Source organism: Mirounga angustirostris, unplaced genomic scaffold, assembly GCF_029215605.1.
Source record: "Mirounga angustirostris isolate CCGP_5_RB_7025 unplaced genomic scaffold, mMirAng1.0.hap1 SCAF_14, whole genome shotgun sequence".
In the NCBI taxonomy this organism is placed as follows: Eukaryota; Metazoa; Chordata; class Mammalia; order Carnivora; family Phocidae; genus Mirounga; species Mirounga angustirostris.
Genome location: NW_026991722.1, coordinates 18797255 through 18815756, shown reverse-complemented (window position 1 = coordinate 18815756; position 18502 = coordinate 18797255). Strand labels below are relative to the sequence as shown.

At 40.9% G+C, this 18502-nt stretch overlaps 1 long non-coding RNA gene across 1 annotated transcript; it reads left to right on the top strand.

Moving 5' to 3' along the window:
- The first annotated feature begins 3906 nt into the window (after nt 1-3906).
- Nucleotides 3907-6002, top strand: LOC135362441 (uncharacterized). The gene is made up of 3 exons (XR_010407142.1): nt 3907-4005; nt 4856-4944; nt 5747-6002. It is a non-coding gene; the product is annotated as an uncharacterized LOC135362441 (long non-coding RNA).
- The last annotated feature ends 12500 nt before the right edge of the window (nt 6003-18502 follow it).

Below are 18502 nucleotides of genomic sequence, written 5' to 3'. Positions count from 1 at the left end.
CCAAAATGTTATTTGAAATTTTCCAAAAATAAAACATCTGACAACTGCTCCAAGCGCACCGCACCCCCACCCACAAAACATACACTTTTAAAGTGGATACACAGCCATGGCTGTGAAGTGTGTTTGAAAAAAAGTGAGACTGTTGGCATTTCACTTGAAATCAACTGAGAAGTTCTTTACTAAAGAAGTGAGAAGCTTAAAGCTGTTCTCCCAAGCTTTAGGGGAGTACAGCATATTACGGAAGAGGAGCATTTGGTCAAAGAGTAAATTAGTAGTGTGGTTCACACATTGCACGAGAAATCTACACAGGAACCACAGTTGTCTTAAATAATCAGTCCTGTTAACGGGCCTTTGGTTATGAAATTTCTTCACAAAGCAGTCACCAGCGCAAAGGCTGTTTTTAGAAACAGGCTTTTGTTCTTCTGGTATCTGCTAGGATAATGCGGCACCTTTCCCCCCGCCCCGAATGATTTCTAAAAATAAAAACAAACACAAAAAGCACAAACATACCCTCAAGTAGCAAGAGAAGAAATGAACATGCCACAGAAGGTTATTTCAATAGGTACTTAGTTAAATAGACACTCAAGGGTGAAATGCAGACGCAGATCCTAAATGGAGAAAAGTCCAAATTGAAGACTATTCTGAATGATCCTTTTCTGAGCACATGGTAAGACCAAATTTAAAGCAGCTTACTAAGGGGAGAAATTGAAGGGATTATACAGCTATTGGAGACTATCTCATATATATAAGCAAATATACAAGTTAATAAAATATTTAAATAGCATTAAAACAAACTATATAAATTATAAAGGGACAATGAAGAATTCCTAAAAAAAAACAAAAAACAATACCCAGATCACTGACAGATTTGACTCTGCAACTCAATATAAATTTTTAAACAGAAAACTTGATAAGCAAAGTTAACATAGCAGCAGAATAGAAGAAAATATATGTGAACCCTATAATAGACAAATACTTTGCATCCTTAAGATACAAAGAATTACTATAAATCAATAAGGAAGAGGCAAGCAATAGGGGAAAAACAAAAAACAGACTAAAGAATGTACAGGAAAAAGGTAAATCTAATAAATATTCGAAAATGTGATCACTACACTAGCACTGAGTGACTTTATAATTAGAAGAACAATTATACTATTTCCACCCATCAGATCGACAAAAATGTTAAAGATTAAAAACACCCAGTGTTGCCAGACGTGGGCTCACTTATATAGTGTGGATACAAATGGATAGCGTTTTTAAGGACATTTTTGCATCACCTTTCATAGTTTGAAATGTGTTTGGCTTTTGATCCAGCAAGTCAACTGCTAGGAATCTATACTACAGAAAAATCACATACTTGCTCAGAGATTCATCACAATGCACTGTGGTATTTTGCAATGATGGAAAATTAGAAATAATCTCAATGCCCATCAAAAGTGAAATAAATGGTTAAAGAAATGATGCTTTAGGTAAGAGATACATCCAGCCCTCTGTTTATTGCAGCATTATTTACAATAGCCAAATGATGGAAGCAGCCCTAGTGTCCACTGACTGATGAGTGGATAAGGAAGATGTGGTGTATATATACAATGGGGATATTACTCAGCTATAAAAGAATGAAATCTTGCCATTTGCAATGAAATGGATGGAGCTAGAGCGTATTATGCTAAGCAAAGTAAGCCAGTCAGAGAAAGACAAATACCATATGATTTCATGCATATGTGGAATTTAAGAAACAAAACAAATGAGCAAAGGGGGAAAAGAGAGAGAGAGAGACAATTCATGAAACAGACTCTTAACTATAGAGAACAAACTGATGGTTACCAGAGGGAAGGTGGGTGGGGATGATGGGGATTTAGAGTATACTCATCTTAATGAGCATCAGGTGATGCATGGAAGTTTTGAATTACCCACCATATTGTACACCTGAAACTAATATAACACTGTATGTTAACTATACTGGAATTGAAATAAACTTAATTTAAAAATATCATGCTTTATGTAGAATACTGACTATTTACAGCCATATATTAACTAAATAAAGTAAAGCAAACTATTACTTGAATTATTCCTTGAGAGGAGAGTGAGACTAAAGAAATTTAAGGAATGGAGGGAGCAAATTAAAGGAAACTTTGATTTTTACTTTGTATGGTAATATTATTACCATAATATTTTTTTTAAATCTAAACTATGGAGCGCCTGGATGGCTCAGTCAGTTAAGTGTCCGACTCTGGATTTTGGCTCAGGTCATGATCTCAGGGTCATGAGATCAAGCCCCTTATTGGGCTCCACAATGGGCATGGAGCCTGCTTAAAATTCTCTCTCCCTCATCCTCTGCTCCTCCCCCCAGCTCATGTGCATGCTCTATCTAAAAAAAATTTTTAAAAATTGAACGATGGTAGGATATACATAAAATTTCCCATGTTAACCATTTTAAGTGCACAGCTCAGCGGCATTAAGTACATTCCCACTGTTGTGCCACCAGCACCACCATCCATCTCAGAACCTTCACAACTTCCCAAACTAAAGCTCTGTGCGCATTTAACAACGACTCCCCATTTCTCTCTCTCCACGTGGCCCCTGGAAATCACCATTCTACTTTCCGTGTCTATGAATGTGACTACTCATGGTAGCTTGGCAGAGTTCAGGACATACTACCCCAAAATAAAGCCACTTGGCACATTGAATATTTTCAGCTAAAGGAATTTGAGAAACAGCAGGTGCAGGAAGGACTCTCTGACCTTCCCCTGAAGTAGGTTAGAGACCCTCGTGTGAGAGGTGCCCTCTGAGTACCTGGTGGAAAGGAGCATCCTGACCTCCAAGACAGAGGGACACCAAAAGGAGTCTGAACAAACAGGCATTGCTGCTCTCCCACTTCCCTATAATTAGCTCCTACCTATACCATTGTCCTATCACATTTTTCCATGACTCTCCATCCTCATCAAAGCTGGTCTAAAAACACTCAGGTTTCACTGCTTCTTTGGGTCCTTGTTTCCTTATGATGGTTCCTGTGTCACCCAAAACTTATATTTAATAAATCGATATGCTTTTATCTTGTCAATTTGTCTTTTGTTATAGGACCCCTGGCTAGGAATTTGAAAGAGTAGAGGGAAAAATATTTTTCCTCTTCTACAATGTCTTGTAAACAGATGCTATTATTTGTCCTTTTGTAACTGGCTTATTTCACTGAGCATAACATCCTCAATATTCCTCCTTGGTTAACATGTAGCAGAATTGCTTTCCTTTTTAAGGCAGAATAATATTCCACTGTATGTATTCCACAGGTATTTTTAATAATACACATGAAATCTTACTTCTATCATATACAACAATTAAAGTAAAAATAAAACCTAAAACTGTGCCTCCTTAAGGGTACATTTATGAAAATCCTTGTGTCAAAATATTTCTTGGCAACAATAATGACAAATTTCAAGGAAATTACATCTTGATTGAATATGTATTTCTATAGTCTGAAAACATATACTTGTTTTCACTTAGCTATTTGGGAGAGAACTGTAAAACCTGGTAGAGTTTGAAAATGAAGAAATACAGAGAACAGAGAGAGAATCTTCTATTGAATGATTAGTTATGTGCTAGGCACTGTTGTAAGTACCTTGCATTTTTAAACTCACTTAATTGTCAGTTACCCTGTGTGGTAGATCTTATTATTGCCCCCAGTTTACCAGGGTCCTATGACTTCCCCAGGTGCTATGGTTGTTAACAATTGAACACCTGCCCTCCAACTACAGAGCCCACACTCTTAGTTCTCAACACACCTGAGTATTCTATTTAGGACGTTACCACATCTGTTTACGAGGCTTGGGAGGTGGAATTGCCAAAAGATTTTGCATTAATTTTATGCTTCCTATCAATTCAGTTGTAGATACTAATCAATGAAATGACCATCAGGGGAGATGTCCATAGAAGGAACTACGATAAACCAGCCTGGAGGGAAAAACAGTGTAGACGTGATTGTGGTCAAAGTCAAGGCCTTGATGATCACAGGTTTGTGAGATTTGTTTCTTCACTTTTTTGTTTTTAAGATTTACTTATTTATTTGAGAGAGAGAAAGAAAGAGAGAGAGAGCATGCAACGGGGAGGGGCCGAGGGAGAAGGAGAGAAAGTCTTAAGCAGACTCCCCACTGAAAGCTGATGCTGAGGCAGGGCTCAATCTCATGACCCTGAGATTATGACCTGAGCCGAAACCAAGCGTCAGTCACTTAACCAACTGCGCCACCCAGGCACCCCTATTTCTTCACTTTTTAAAATGTTTATGGATTGCTGGGGCGCCTGGGTGGCTCAGTCGGTTAAGAGTCCAACTCTTGATTTCTGTTCAGGTCCTGTTCTCAGGGTCATGCTGTTGAGCCCTGTGTTGGGCTCCACACTCAGTGCAGAGTCTGCTTGAGATTCTCTCTCTCTCCCTCTGCTCCTCCCCCTGCTTGCTCTCTCTCTCTCTCTCTCACTGTCAAAATAAATAAACAAAATCTTTTTAAAAAAATGTTTGTGGATTGCCAAGCAAATGTATACTGAAGTCAAAAACTGCCTTCTCTTCCCAAAGATACACATTCCAGAAACATCTAGAGAAGACTGAATTAACAAATAATTGACTCATTTGCTTCAAATTAATTCTCATGTCTTCTTATTATAGATGTGGACTGTTTGGCAGGCCCCACATTTATAGTTTTGATAAATACATGTAACCAAACAATGAAGTTGTTCATGATCTGATCCTTTCTCTACAAAAAGTTGAACGCCACAAAACATGTGGGAAACCCTGTGAAGATGGGAAAAATCTCTCTGTAAATGGACTGAGAAACATTGACAAAAGAAACACTTCCCTGATTCTTTGCCATAGATTTCCACTGAATGCCCCCAGGGAGCTTACAGTCAAGCAGGAACAATGGACATTACACAGACTAACACATAAATATATGTGATCGCAAGGTATGATACATTCTAGGAAAGAAAAGCACAGTGTGTTATGAGAGGAGAGGCGTGGCTTGATTTAGACTGGGGGTTCTGGGGAGGCAGAAAAGTCTGAAAAGTGACATTTACACCCAGACTGGAAGGATGAGTGGGTACGGTGAAGTGTAGAGGAGTGGGGTTGGAGATTTTGAGATTGGGAAGGGTTTGGTCCAGCAGAGATCGGACAGGACAGTGGCACCAGATAGCCAAGAATCCTGGTTTTGCTGGCCATGTTGGATTTGGACTGTTTTCTGTGCCATGGGAAGCCAGCGATCTGAGGGAAGAGTTGAGATCTAATTTGCAATTTAAAAGAACCCTAGAGGGGCGCCTGGGGGGCTCAGTCATTAAGTGTTTGCCTTTGGCTCAGGTCATGATCCCAGGGTCCTGGGATCGAGCCCCACATCGGGTTCCCTGCTCCGTGGGAAGCCTGCTTCTCCCTCTCCCACTCCCCCTGCTTGTGTTCCTGCTCTCACTAACTCTCTCTCTCTGTCAAATAAATAAATAAAATCTTTTAAAAAAATTTAAAAATTAAAGAATAAATAAATACAAGAACATTAGAGGCTGCCAAATGGAGCAGGCATTATATTGGGGTAAGCAAAAAGGAAGGAAGAGGCCTCTGCAGGGGTCCTATGGGATAGCCTGCCCTTTGGACTAAGGTGCTGACAGTGAAGGTGAAGGTTGAGGCAGATCTAAGAGGTATTTTTGAGATGATAAATACTCATGCCCTCCCTGCCATGTCCCAATAATAAATCTACACTTCTTTTTTTTTTTTTTATCCCAGATGGTTTAAGTGGAATTCTGTTATTTACTACCAAAGGAATCAGGACTACTGATCAGTCTATGCCTGTTCAAGTGTCTGAGCCTTGGAGTAGGTGCTCCCACCAGTAAGGATGCCGCTACCCCTTTCCAGATGGAAATTTTCCCAGTAAGGCCCAATTAACTTGCTCAGAATTGGTTACCCACTCTAAGTCCCCGTCCCGCTGCATATGCACCTCTGTTTATTGCATGATATGTGTTGGTCTGTCTATCCAGCCCCTGGCACATAGGTTTACTCAATAAATGTTTGAATGAAGCAACAACGCAAGGCTATAGGAAGAGAGGGAAGGGCAAAGAGGGGAAGAAGGAGGAAAGTAGAAGACAACTGGCTTTTCTTGGTCACTCCTGCTTTGGTCAGCACCAAAGATGTTAGTGGGAAGCAGTGGGCAATCCACTCTAATATGGCTGGCTACTTCTGCAGAAATCACAGTTTCATCGGGACAGGGCTGATCAGGGACTGGCCACCCTTGAGGTTCCTCTCCCCCATCAGAAGCTCAGTTGCTTCTCAGACACGGAAGTGATGTACAGGAGCACGTTCTCTCACTCCTCCCCCAGACGATGTCCCTTCTGCCCTGGTCCCTGAGAAGTTGGTAGCTCCAGCTGAAGCCTTGGGCTAATCTGGCAAGCTTGCTCCTTTTCAAGTATTTTGTGCCCTCCGCTTGAGAAGGCTTGGCAACCTATTTGTCCCCAGAGCCTTTCTATCAGGGCATTGGGTGGGCATGGAGTTCTCAGTGAACAGTCATTGACCAAACAAGCACCACCCTGGGTGAGCCCAGAATCTCGCTGCAGGTGGAGTGCACACCCACTCCGGGGGGCTTCCGTGAGTTTAGAAAAAAATTAAGTTGGAATCTGCATTCTAACTCACAGGGCTGCATAAACAAATGGACACTCCAAATACAACCACAGCTAGGCTCAGACTATGGCCACAAAGAAGCCATTTCCAATCTGTTTAGACCACGAACATCCAGCTATTTGGCATCGTGGAGACCAAGTATTTGGACCACCGTATTTCTCTCCTTTTTGATCGATGTCCTATAGGCAGGTCACTGGATATTGTCTTTCCTAAAAGTCAGAGGAAACAAGTGTAGATGGCTGTCCCTGGAAGGGTGTGGAATGAAGGGAAGCTCTCTGTCCCACTTGGTGAAAACTGTCAAGCTTAATAGAATACATTTTATATTATAAATATATCATTTGTTTGTGCTTTCAAGGGGCTCCCTAAGCACTGTATCCTCTCTGCTCTGTCATCCTTCATGGTTAAAGGTCAGATATATCCAGGGAACAAAGACCCACACTCAAATATGTTACAGGTAAAGTCATGTTTTTAAACCAATGCTAACTCCTTAGGTCTAGCTTTAAGTTTATAACTCTCGATTTCTCTTGGTATGAAGAACAGAACCAAATGCTGATGAGTCAGTGTTGCTCATGTTCAGAACCAGAACCAGCTGAAAATTTTCCAGAAAAAAAAGCTTAAATAAATACTTCCTAGAATCAAATAATTTATTTATTTTTTCTAAAATAATTAGAACAAAATTGAGAGGGGGTGGTCGGGTGAGAAAATTTGACATAAAAAAAATTCACATAGTTTGGGAGTTTTGTGGAAAGCTGGAAAAGAAAAATAGACACAACTCTCTCTCTCTCTCTAGGAATTTGCTCTCCAAAACAAAAAATATTGATACAGGCTCACAACAAAAGACACATAGACAACTGCACAAACATTAAAAAAATAATTAAACAAGAGACCCAAATATTGATAGAAACACTTCCTCAGACTTGTACAATTTGTTTTTGCTGCACATTTACTTTTCTCACTTTCCTTTTATATCAAAGAGGCATGTGGCTGAGAAAGTCCAGAGACGAACAGATCAAAGGCTGGCTGTAGAGAGCAGGGGCCCCGGGGCCCGGGGAAGGGTCCCTGCAGGTCCTTCCTGGAGAGAGGTGGCAGAGTCCATGGCTAGAACAGGGTCTTGCCAGGGAAGAACTGGGTTCTACACCTGCCCGCCACCAATTTTTTAAAACTTGGGTTGTGGTGCCTTGAATCTGGGAAATGGAAGTGATAATCACCCACTCGGGTTATTTCACCCTGTTGTTGGAGAACAAAAGGAGGCAATTGGTGAGAACACACTTTAAACAACCATGTAAAGATACCTATGGGAGGCTTACCTTTAGAGCCTTCTGGAAGGCTCTTTCTTTAGGCACTAGCTATTTTGTCCAGACAAAATTCTAGAATCCAGGATTCTAGCATTGTTTCCTGCTGTTCACAATAAGCCTAAATACATCTAGAAAGAAAAGAGCCTCGTTGTGTTAAAAAAAAAAAAAATAAGGCTGTAAAAATTGCTGCTGAAATCTTGCTCAGCGAAGAAGATATTTATTCAAAGTAATGACTCACTGAAGAGAAAGGAAGAAGGAGCCCGGAGGAGAGAGAAGATTAGTTGGCAGTGAATATAATCCTCCGGGCTCTCTCCCGACATTTCTTCCTAAGAGATATTGTAATAGAAAGGAGAAGTCACCAAGAATGTAAAGGGGAGGGATGGTCCAGGGGTCTGGAAGAGTTTGAAAAATCTCCTAAAGGGAGAATATTGCCCCAGGGCGCATGGAGGGTGGAAGAGGGAAGGAATCTTTTTCTTGGTGAAAAGGGAAGCACAAAGCTGGTTCTTTTGGGAAAAGTGAGACACTAAGGGAGAGAGCATGGTGACAATAGCCGGAGTTTTGGGGTTCCAAGGACTACTGTTTACGTCTTCCCTCTGCTTCCCATTACCTATGTGACCCCAGATAACTAGGTCAACTTTTTGCACTTCTGGGAATTGGGGGACAATAATAGAACATCTCTCAGGCTGCAGTGAGGGATACAGAGGAGATCATTTGCAATCTTCCTAGCACATAGCAGGCACTCAAATGGTATTTTTCCCCCCAGGAAAGGTCCACAGAATCAGAAATTGTTATGCATGCATGAATTTTTCATTGATAACCATCGATGACGTATAGCCTCTTATTTAAAATGTGCTTAAGTATTTCGAAAGTAGTTTAATCAAACTTATACCAAAGTATAATTATACTTACAAGTGTAATTGCTAAGTAGGAGTCAGTTTAGGGAACCAGTCAATTACAAGTATAGCATTTGGTAACATGAATTAATCTCTATCATCAAAAGTCCTGGGGAAAATGTTTGACTTTTTGAGTCATTGAATAGACTTTACACTAACATGATATTGCTGCCAGTGAGGAATTTGAGAAGTCTGGAAATATTGAATTCACTTGCACAGATGAAGCACCTGCAAAAAAGAAGAAAAAAAAAGGATGGGGGTTGGAGGGAATGTTGACAACAATTTAAATCAAAATGGAAGGCTCCCAGGTCCTGCTCCCAACTTAACATCCTCTATGACAGTTCGGGCTTTGATCTTTGTACATCTAACTTCTGACTCCAGGTTTGAGTCACTGAAGGAAGCACCTGGCTTTGATTTTAGCTGCTTCATTAAAAAGATTATAACCCAACTGTTGGCCTAAGTTTGTCCACAGAGCCAGAAATGTCAAGATGGTCTCAGATCCCTGCAATGTCTCCTTGGGGAGCCTCGATAGACTGACCCCTACCAATCCAATGACCTCACAACACTTCATTCCGCAATATTAGTGGCACTGACTAGATGCTGTGGACCACTCCAAGTCCTAAAGGTGGTTCTCCAAAGGCAGACAGAAAAGCTTAAAACAAGTTTCAGATGTGTGACTGTTTGTGAATATCTTTAAAAAAAATCTACTTCAAAGTTACACACACGCACACACAGAGATACACACACAGTTGGTGATTCCATCCATTCCAAGGAAGATGGGCAATGAGAAATGAGTGCAAAGTGTAAAATTCAGTTGCCACACTCCTAATGGAATTGAGTATCTATATTTTCTTAAATCATAAGGGTTTGTGCTTACTAAATCACTAAAATTTCGAGTTTGATACCACACTAAAAAAACATTCAAATGTTTTTTTATATCAGTTAGAAATTGCATTCTTATGCACCACAGAGGACATGAAAAGTTCCATAATTCAGAACCCTTGGTTCTAAACAATGTCTTTGATCTGATGGGGCAGCACAGTAAATTGTTTTAATAAGATCCTTGAACAGGAGCACCTGAGTGGCTCAGTCGGCTAAGCGTCTGCCTTCGGCTCAAGTCATGGTCCCAGGGTCCTGGGATCGAGCCCCGCATGGGGCTCCCTGCTCAGCGGGAAGTCTGCTTCTCCCTCTCCCATTCCCACTGCTTGTGCACTCTCTCTCCCTCTCTCAAATAAAAAAGTAAAATCTTAAAAAAAAAAAAAAAACAGGATCCTTGAACAAATTTTTAGGCCGCATTTAATTTAATTAAGCAAGAACTCATTTTCTAAGTCTCTAATCCTTCCCAAATAGAGAAGAGATTCCAAATACAAATGACAAAGTTAGAGTCATCTTCTCCAAGGCATCTTGCCACCTGGTTCATCTGGGAGCTCACCACATTCCTTACTCAGGGCCAGCAACACTGTACTCACCCAGGACCCTGTGTTCCGAAGAGCTCCATGCTTGGGATTTAAGCTCTATAGTTGCTGCCTTGAAACTCATAATTTTATGTTTGAATACACTTTGTAAGCAAAGTCCCCTAGGATAGTGGAGCTTGTGGGAGGGACAGGAGGGAGCATGGAGGGGAAAGTGGAGCACCAACACACAGGCTGTCCCACATCCTCCAGTCTGCCGACATTGGCCCCACCTCCTGCTGCACCCAGCCCTACTTGGGTTTACTCTCCCCACCTCCTGGAAGGTGAGAGTATTGTCATCCACCCACTTCTGGACATCTCAACACCCAGGGTTCCCTCGAAGAGTCAGGGTTGGGCATGACGAGGTCATAGCATCTGCTGTGGGCAGCTCAGCAGGGATGAGAATTTTGCTCATCCCCATTCTGATACTTAGTGCACCCTTGGGTTTGGAGGTCACCATCTGCCATGGATTGGGGCAGTGAGTCTATGGGGAAGGGAGATGCCTGGCTTATCTTCCCACTCTGGTGGGGCCCAGCTTATAAATCCTGTCCATGGCAGGAGAGGGGAGTCCAGCAGTTGTCTGGCTTGAGTGTACTCAGTTTCTCTGACTTTCAAGGCAAGGATCCCCCAGGTGCCTATAAAGTCTGCAATCACCCCAAGAGTATCCATTGCAGGAGGGAGCGCTTCCCCAGGCTAGCTCTGTGCTTTAGGAGACGCTCTCCCTCCTTCCAACAGTTATGCATCTAGCTTGCTTTTGTCTTTCTAGTCAGCTTGAGGCACCTTGCAGGGACAAGCTACGGAAAACAAAATTCTGTAAATTCAGTGATGCCACGTGCAAACCAAATGTTATGATATTTGCATTTAAAAAAAGACACTATACAATCTAAAGATGAATAAGAAAATTCATGTTCATAATATAAATTTTAATTTTTCTTGACTTAGAATAACATTAAATGACAAAAATTCATTGACAAGTTGAGACACAAAGGACAGAAGAAATGAAAAAACTTCATATATTAGTACTTTCAATTTTTTCTACTTTTTGAACAAGGGTGCTTACATTTTTATTTTACACTGGGTTCCCTCTACCCAGTGGAGGCTCAGGCAAAAGCTATGTATGGATAAAGAGTTTAAAAGAAAATCACAGTTTAAAATTTTCACTTCTCAGTTGATTGGTGAATAGTTGTGAGGACACAGGAATCTTTCCATTCCCAGATGATTACTTACATTTCTGATAGATCCCAAGGCCAGATCTTCTTTTCTTCTGTTTTCCTGTTTTCTTTTAGGAACTATTTTACATGTGGAGTTTTTCTCTTTCTAGGGCTCCTGTGTGGTTGGAACACAATTACTTGTGGAAAACCATAAAATATATACTCCACAACTCTTCATTTGTGAAGCTTTTTGTAAATATAAAACTTACAAAGCTATCTCCCAAATAGTCTAGTCTAAGAGTGATTAAAGAAATATACTCCATTAACAGGAAATAAAATTCAAAATAATTCAAATTCTTTATTTGGGCTTTTCATATTCAATGGCAAAGGCCTTGGATATTCTTGAAATTCGATGTCTTTTTTTTTTTTTTAAGATTTCATTTATTTATTTGACAGAGAGAGACACAGCGAGAGGGAACACAAACAGGGGGAGTGGGAGAGGGGGAAGCAGGCTTCCCCCCCGAGCAAGGGAGCCCGATGCGGGGCTCGATCCCAGGACCCTGGGATCATGATCTGAGCCGAAGGCAGAGGCTTAACGACTGAGCCACCCAGGCGCCCCCTTGAAATTCGATGTCTTGCTCCCATTCACTCCCCTCTTGCTCTCAAGTTCACCCAACTGGTGATAGAACCAGGATCTAAATCTATAGCTGATTCAAAAGTTACCCCCTTTGCCATCATAGTCATGTCAATGGTTGTCAAATTTTAGCAAGCAGAATCCCTTGGATGTCTTACAAAAACAGATTGTTGAGTCCCACTCCCAGAATTTCAGATTCATGGCGTTTCCTTTTTTTTTTTTTTTAAGATTTTATTTATTTATTTGAGAGAGAGAACACAAGCAGGGTGAAGGGCAGAGGGAGAAGCAGGCTTCCCGCCGAGCAGGGAGCCTGATGCAGGGCTCGATCCCAGGACCCTGGGATCATGACCTGAGCCGAAGGCAGATGCTTAACCGACTGAGCCACCCAGGCGCCCAGATTCTGCGTTTCTAACAAGTTCCCAGGTGATGCTGCTAGGCCAGGAGCACACTTTGAAACCCACTGACTGTGTAGCAGTTTAAACTCTGATATAAAATAAATGGCAGAAAGAAACTTCATTTTCCTAGAGCTTCCTCGCACAAAGGAAGGATACTTAGCCTTATGATGTTCCTTGCACAGAGGAAAGATACTCACCTGCTAATAATTTTCTTTACATCTTCGGGCCCATTCTGCAGTGCCGGCCACAGCCGCCAAGACCAGCTCTTGCACAGGTCTGGTGGCCAGTTAGCCTCCTGTGCTCTGTGCGGGGGTGTCGAAACGGATCTGGGCACTTCTCATCCAACAACTGCAGAGACAGGAACTGCTCTCAAAAATGGGGATGACAACTCACTTTGACGTTCTTTGCAACCGTAGAAGTGGTCGAACGCTCTCAGTCAGCTTGGAGTTTCCAGTTACACAGAACAATGAGAATCACCAACCACGCTGCTAGAAGCCTGCTCAGTTTTGCTCTGGCATAAGTTAGTGTAGTAAACTCTTTTTTTTTTTTTTACATGTGTTCATTATAAAAATAATTTTAAAAATTTACAGGCAATTTGGAAAAGAAGGGGTAAATGACCCATAATCTCACTACTCTCACAAAACTGATATTGGCATTCTGGTTTATTGCCTTCCAGTCTCATTTCTATTCATATTATTTAACATAGTCGTAATTTGTAATTACATTGTCAATAACTCTTCTTTTACTTAACATTATACAAGATAATAATCTGCGTAATTACTTAGACTTCAAATACAGAAGAGTCTTTAAATGTCCACAGCATTTCTCCCCGTCGGTATTAGAGACAATCAACGGTCATATTTAAGATAGACCCAGGCTTTCACTTGGATTCCAGGGGCTTTTTTGTTTGTTCATTTTTGCTCTACAGTATTTATTCAGATGGTTCAGTGCTTACCCCAAGAGGAGGGTGTCTTCTCAAGCTCTACTCAGAAATCTCCAAGTTCACAGATCAAAACCAGTGACCTGTCCTTTGGGTGGAGGCCAGCTCACTCCTTGGGTTTCACATTCCACTCCTTCACTCCTATTTCTGTCTCCACAGAACAGGGCAACAAAGGCGCTCCTTCATTCATTTCTTCATTATAAATGCTTCTTCCATTTATTTCGGGAAAGAAGCACCCTTTTCCCACCAGAATTCCTTCACCTTCTCATTCATGCATCTGAGTCCTACAGATCCTGCAGGCCACAGTGATGGAGTCTACGTCCGAGCCCATTCAGACAAGAGTGCAGCTTCCCATGGGGTGCTAACATACCCTGTTCATGTCGGCTCTATTGTCCCAGGGAGCACCGAGACCCCTGGGCTAAAGGGCCTTTGTCTTCCAGTCTCTGCTTTTGTGCTGCATTTACCCACAAAAACAGGGATCAGGACTGAAGTAAGACATGATCAGGGCACTGAGCATCCTGCAGCAGGCCCTGCTCCATTGTATGAGGTTTCCTGCTGGAAAATTAATTTATAAGGTTTTGAAAAATCAAATATTGATTAGCAAAGAAATAAATCTTACTAATCAAGATAATCAAGGATAACTTTAACAAAGGATATGCACAGAGGAGAGTGCCTTAAAACCTATTTTTTTTTTTTAGACAAAGAGCCTTTGTAAATAAACACACACATACACACACACACACATTAATGAAGAGGTAAAGACAAATGTGTAGGAACTAGGATGAGCTGTAAAGCGTCATGAAGAAACTAAGAAAGTAGTTCATAGTCTGGAATTCCTCCCTGCTCTAACTCTGACCCCTCTCCCTCTCTATCCACACATCCCCCCACCACACACACACACAAACATGCACAGTCTACACATAAACTCACACACACAGTGTCTGGCAAGACATTAGAAAGTTTTAAATTCATGTATACCACCATCGAACGGGAACACTTCAAATTTTCAGTACCTTAAGAATCCGTGGAGAATAATTGAGTAAAATGAACCTTTTAAAAAGGCAACTACTCATAACATATAAACTTGTCAAATCACTACAATTACGCACCTGAAACTAAGGCAACACTGGGTGTCAACTAGAGTCAAACATAAATTAATAAATAAATTCATCAAAATAAAAGGCAGCTATTAAATTGGTCCCTCGAACCACATTTATGTACTGCAAAAGTGAGTTGAGCTATTAAGCAATTATTCAGGACTTTCAGCTCATACTAACCTCAAGCTTTCCTTATTGCAGTTGTAAGTTATCTAAATACTCGAATCAGTGCTACATTTTGACTATGAAGACATATCCTAAGTTAGCTTTATCTTCTACCATTTGGGGGGGGGGGAGAGAGTGGGGGTGGAAAACAGCATTCTATAAAACAAAGAAAGACAAATTCCGCCTTCAGATATTCACCCATAAGTCCCTCTAATTTCATGTCAACATGCACACATTTTTCTGAGCAAAGAATTTGGCCGAGCCCAACCAAATGCTAATTTAATGTTCTTGTAAGATTTAACAAATTATGTGTAACTCGGTGCATATGCTCATCAAGTTTTTAGAGATGAAGAGCATATTTACCCTAGTCAATATTCATATCTTTGAGAAAAGTTCTTTATATATATATATATATAGGTGCTTTGACATGAGCTCAAGTGAATCTGCTTATTTATTCTGAGAGGACAGTCTTAATTTGTCCATCAGAAGATAGAAAAGATTTGCTATCTCATTATGATGTTTCCTTAATCATACCTGAACTTTGAGCAGCTACCTTGATTGGTTGGCTCTATGTTACAATCTATAACAACCGGAAAATACATATGGGTTGCATGAATTTGAAATCTCATCTGACATCTGAGTAATGTTAATCTTGTTTATATGACAACCTCATTATGGCATATAATTGCTCAGCAATCTCCTAGCAAATACTGGGCTAAAAATGCCTGGAAGATGCTTGTTCTTCTCATTATTAATTAGCACGTGTCCACTTAGCCAGATCCAGTGCCCAAACTTCATTTGTTATGTTCAGCCAAATGCATGAATAGCTTTGGAGTAATTATTTTCCAACATCATCTAATACCTCTCTGCACATCAATTAAAAATCCTCTTAACAAGGAACTGCATTTTGTTTGAGATCAAATGCCTGGTCCAAAGCTATATCAATCATGTAGAGCTAATTAGTGGCTCTGCTTTATATCATTTGTTTTACTTTATTATTTCATTGTACACTTCCTTATGAAACCAATTGAACAATTTAGAAATCTTTGTTCAATTAATTGACGGCTTAAAGGCCAGCTACCTAGTCGGGCTTTCTTCGCTTTGAAAGGAAATACACGTAAAGATGGGCAGTGAAGGGGAACCCCATAGATGTGTTATTATACCTATTTACTTTCTGAAGTGCCTGCTCCATAGATACAAGTTTTAAAAGGTTTGTCGCCATTCTTATTCGGCTTGCAAATACTTCATTGCTCACCATACCTTTATAGCTTTCCTCTATGTGGAAACCATTTCGGAAGGATGAGTTGAAACAATAATAGGAGATGCAGGGCAGTTAATCTTGGAGACTGCACATAGAAGCTCTCTAAATTACTGTGTATTTCTGTCAGCATTTTATAAACTGGTTGTCCAGCTTTCTTCCTTAGTGCAAAAAAGTGCTGAGCTGTGAAAACTGTTTAGTAGCACTCCTTTGGGGTCTGGATAGAGCTGTGGATTCCAATACAAATATGAATGAATTAAATGCATACTAACTACCCAAAGTGGGAAACTATAATGAGGAGGACAAACTCCAGCTCTTTAGAATTTCCGCTGGCTCATCAGAACCGGGCCTCCGTGCAGGACAAACAGGGGCAAGAGAGGGCTGCCTCGTTGGCCCCAAATGTGCGCCATCCTGGCCTGTGGCCTCTGTCACACCCACCCTCCCTGTGGGTATTCCTCTTGATTTATGAAATCTCACCAGTTCACCAAATCCTGGGGTGAAGTGGCCCTGGCAGTCACAGAGCCTATCACAATTAATGCAAAATCAGGGAGTTCACACTGGTAGAAGAACTCATTTGCTTCAACACTGGTTCCTCTAAATGGCCCCCTTCCCCACAAACGTGAATCTACTTTAACTAAAAAAAACTGACAAATTGGCAGATGTCAGGGCCTCCAACAAATGGGCTGGGTTCTCTTTGGTCTGTGCCAGAAGGGGGAAAATAGAGACCAAATTTTCTGAATAGTTAGGCTGGATTAAAAAATGCTTCAGGGCTCTGCAAGTGTATAAACGAATGGCATGTATTTACACATTTATTACTTCAAAAATAAACGGATGGGAGAGATTCTGTCCAAGGATAAGAAGGATGAGAATTTTTTTTAAGAAAGCTTTTACAAGGTTTGAAAATCCTCTAGAATCTCGGGGCAGGGGTGGAGATTAAAAGGCTTGGGAATCCCCTAATTTACTCGTTCCTCACCCAGACGTCTGTTCTTTATAATGATTAAGTTACTAACCTTTATTTGTCAGTAATAATTGAATTTTACACCAAAGTGAATTATCGCAACAAATGAACTGCTCTGCCGCAATTTTAAATAGCCTTCTTTGCAAATTATCTCCCGTGATTTATATTAATCCTATAGGGAAGGCAGAGAAAAATTGTATGAGGATGGATGGTTTGGATTTAATGTAAATGGATAAAAGTATGTGATTGCTTCTCATGGTTCTGCAAATGAATTTAACATGATACCCTCCTGGCTCCAGTATTCATTTCAAAGTCTGGGTAGCAAGTTTAAATATAAATCTTCAAAAGATCTGCAGGTTAGACCATGGCGTGCTCTAGTCTAATGGGGCGGCGGGGAGAGAGAGCCTGATCGAGAGAGAGAGAATTTCACTTATGGCCACATTACTTTTATTCTCCCCCCAAATCTCTGATCTATAGGGTTAAGTACCTCTATAAAACCCCTTCGGCAAGTAGCCAAGGGACTCATTTGGTTGTATCAGTTTCCCGTTTCCTGTTGATATGGACTTAAATTCACATTGTTTCTTCCACGAAGCCTTCCCTAGAACTCTTGCCCTCTGACTTTTCTGCCTAATGTCTGCCCATCCTTTAATGTTTTTCTCATGTTCCAGCAACTCTTAAACCTTCCCTGGTTGTTCTCGTTCATGTTTTCCCCAACATCTGTGATAACAGGAATCATCTGGGAAGTATAGATTCCCAGGCCTCTTCTCTAGAGATTCTGAATGAATCAATTTGGAGCGGGGGCTCAGGAATCTGTATGTTTAACAAGCAACCCAGTCAATTTATATCATCAAGGAAGTTTCTAAAAACACACTGGGAGAGGGATGGGTCATGTTTTCTGAAGGCCTAGGCAATTACAGCATTGACCACACATTTCTGTCCATGTTTTTACTGCTGTGTAATATTCTGTAGTGATTTCATGTATGTCTCCCCTGGGGCGTTAAAAATACCTGGAATGTGGGGGCACCTGGGTGGCTCAGTCGTTAAGCGTCTGCCTTCAGCTCAGGTCCTGATCCTGGGGTCCTGGGATCGAGCCCCACATCAGGTTCCCTGCTCAGCAGGGAGCCTGCGTCTCCCTCTCCCACTCTCCCTGCTTGTGTTCCCTCTCTGTCAAATAAATAAATAAATAAATAAACAAATGAATAAATGAATAAATAAAATAAATACCTGGAATGTGGAGAATAATTGATTTTGGGCACTTCTTCTCCATCTAATCCTCCTAAAGAACCAAGAATACCTTGTGGGATCTTGATAAGAAATAACTGGATATAATTTAAATGAGAGTGTTGCCAACACTTAGAAAGACTGCAGGAGACACAGCAAGGAAGGTGTGGAAAAGGGCGAGAGGGAAAGGACATGTCCTCTGCCTTCCAAAGGTAAGAAAGCTTGCTGTGCCATCTTCATAAAGACCAGTGATATTTACTGACTTCTTTCTGATGAAGGAATATTTACAAAAATTTCATGAAACATGGAAAAGTGCAAACATTAAAAAAAAAAAGGAGGGGAGTAGGAAAAATGGTTGAAGGTGGTCAAAAGATACAAACTTCCAGCTATAAAATAATTAAGTCCTGGGA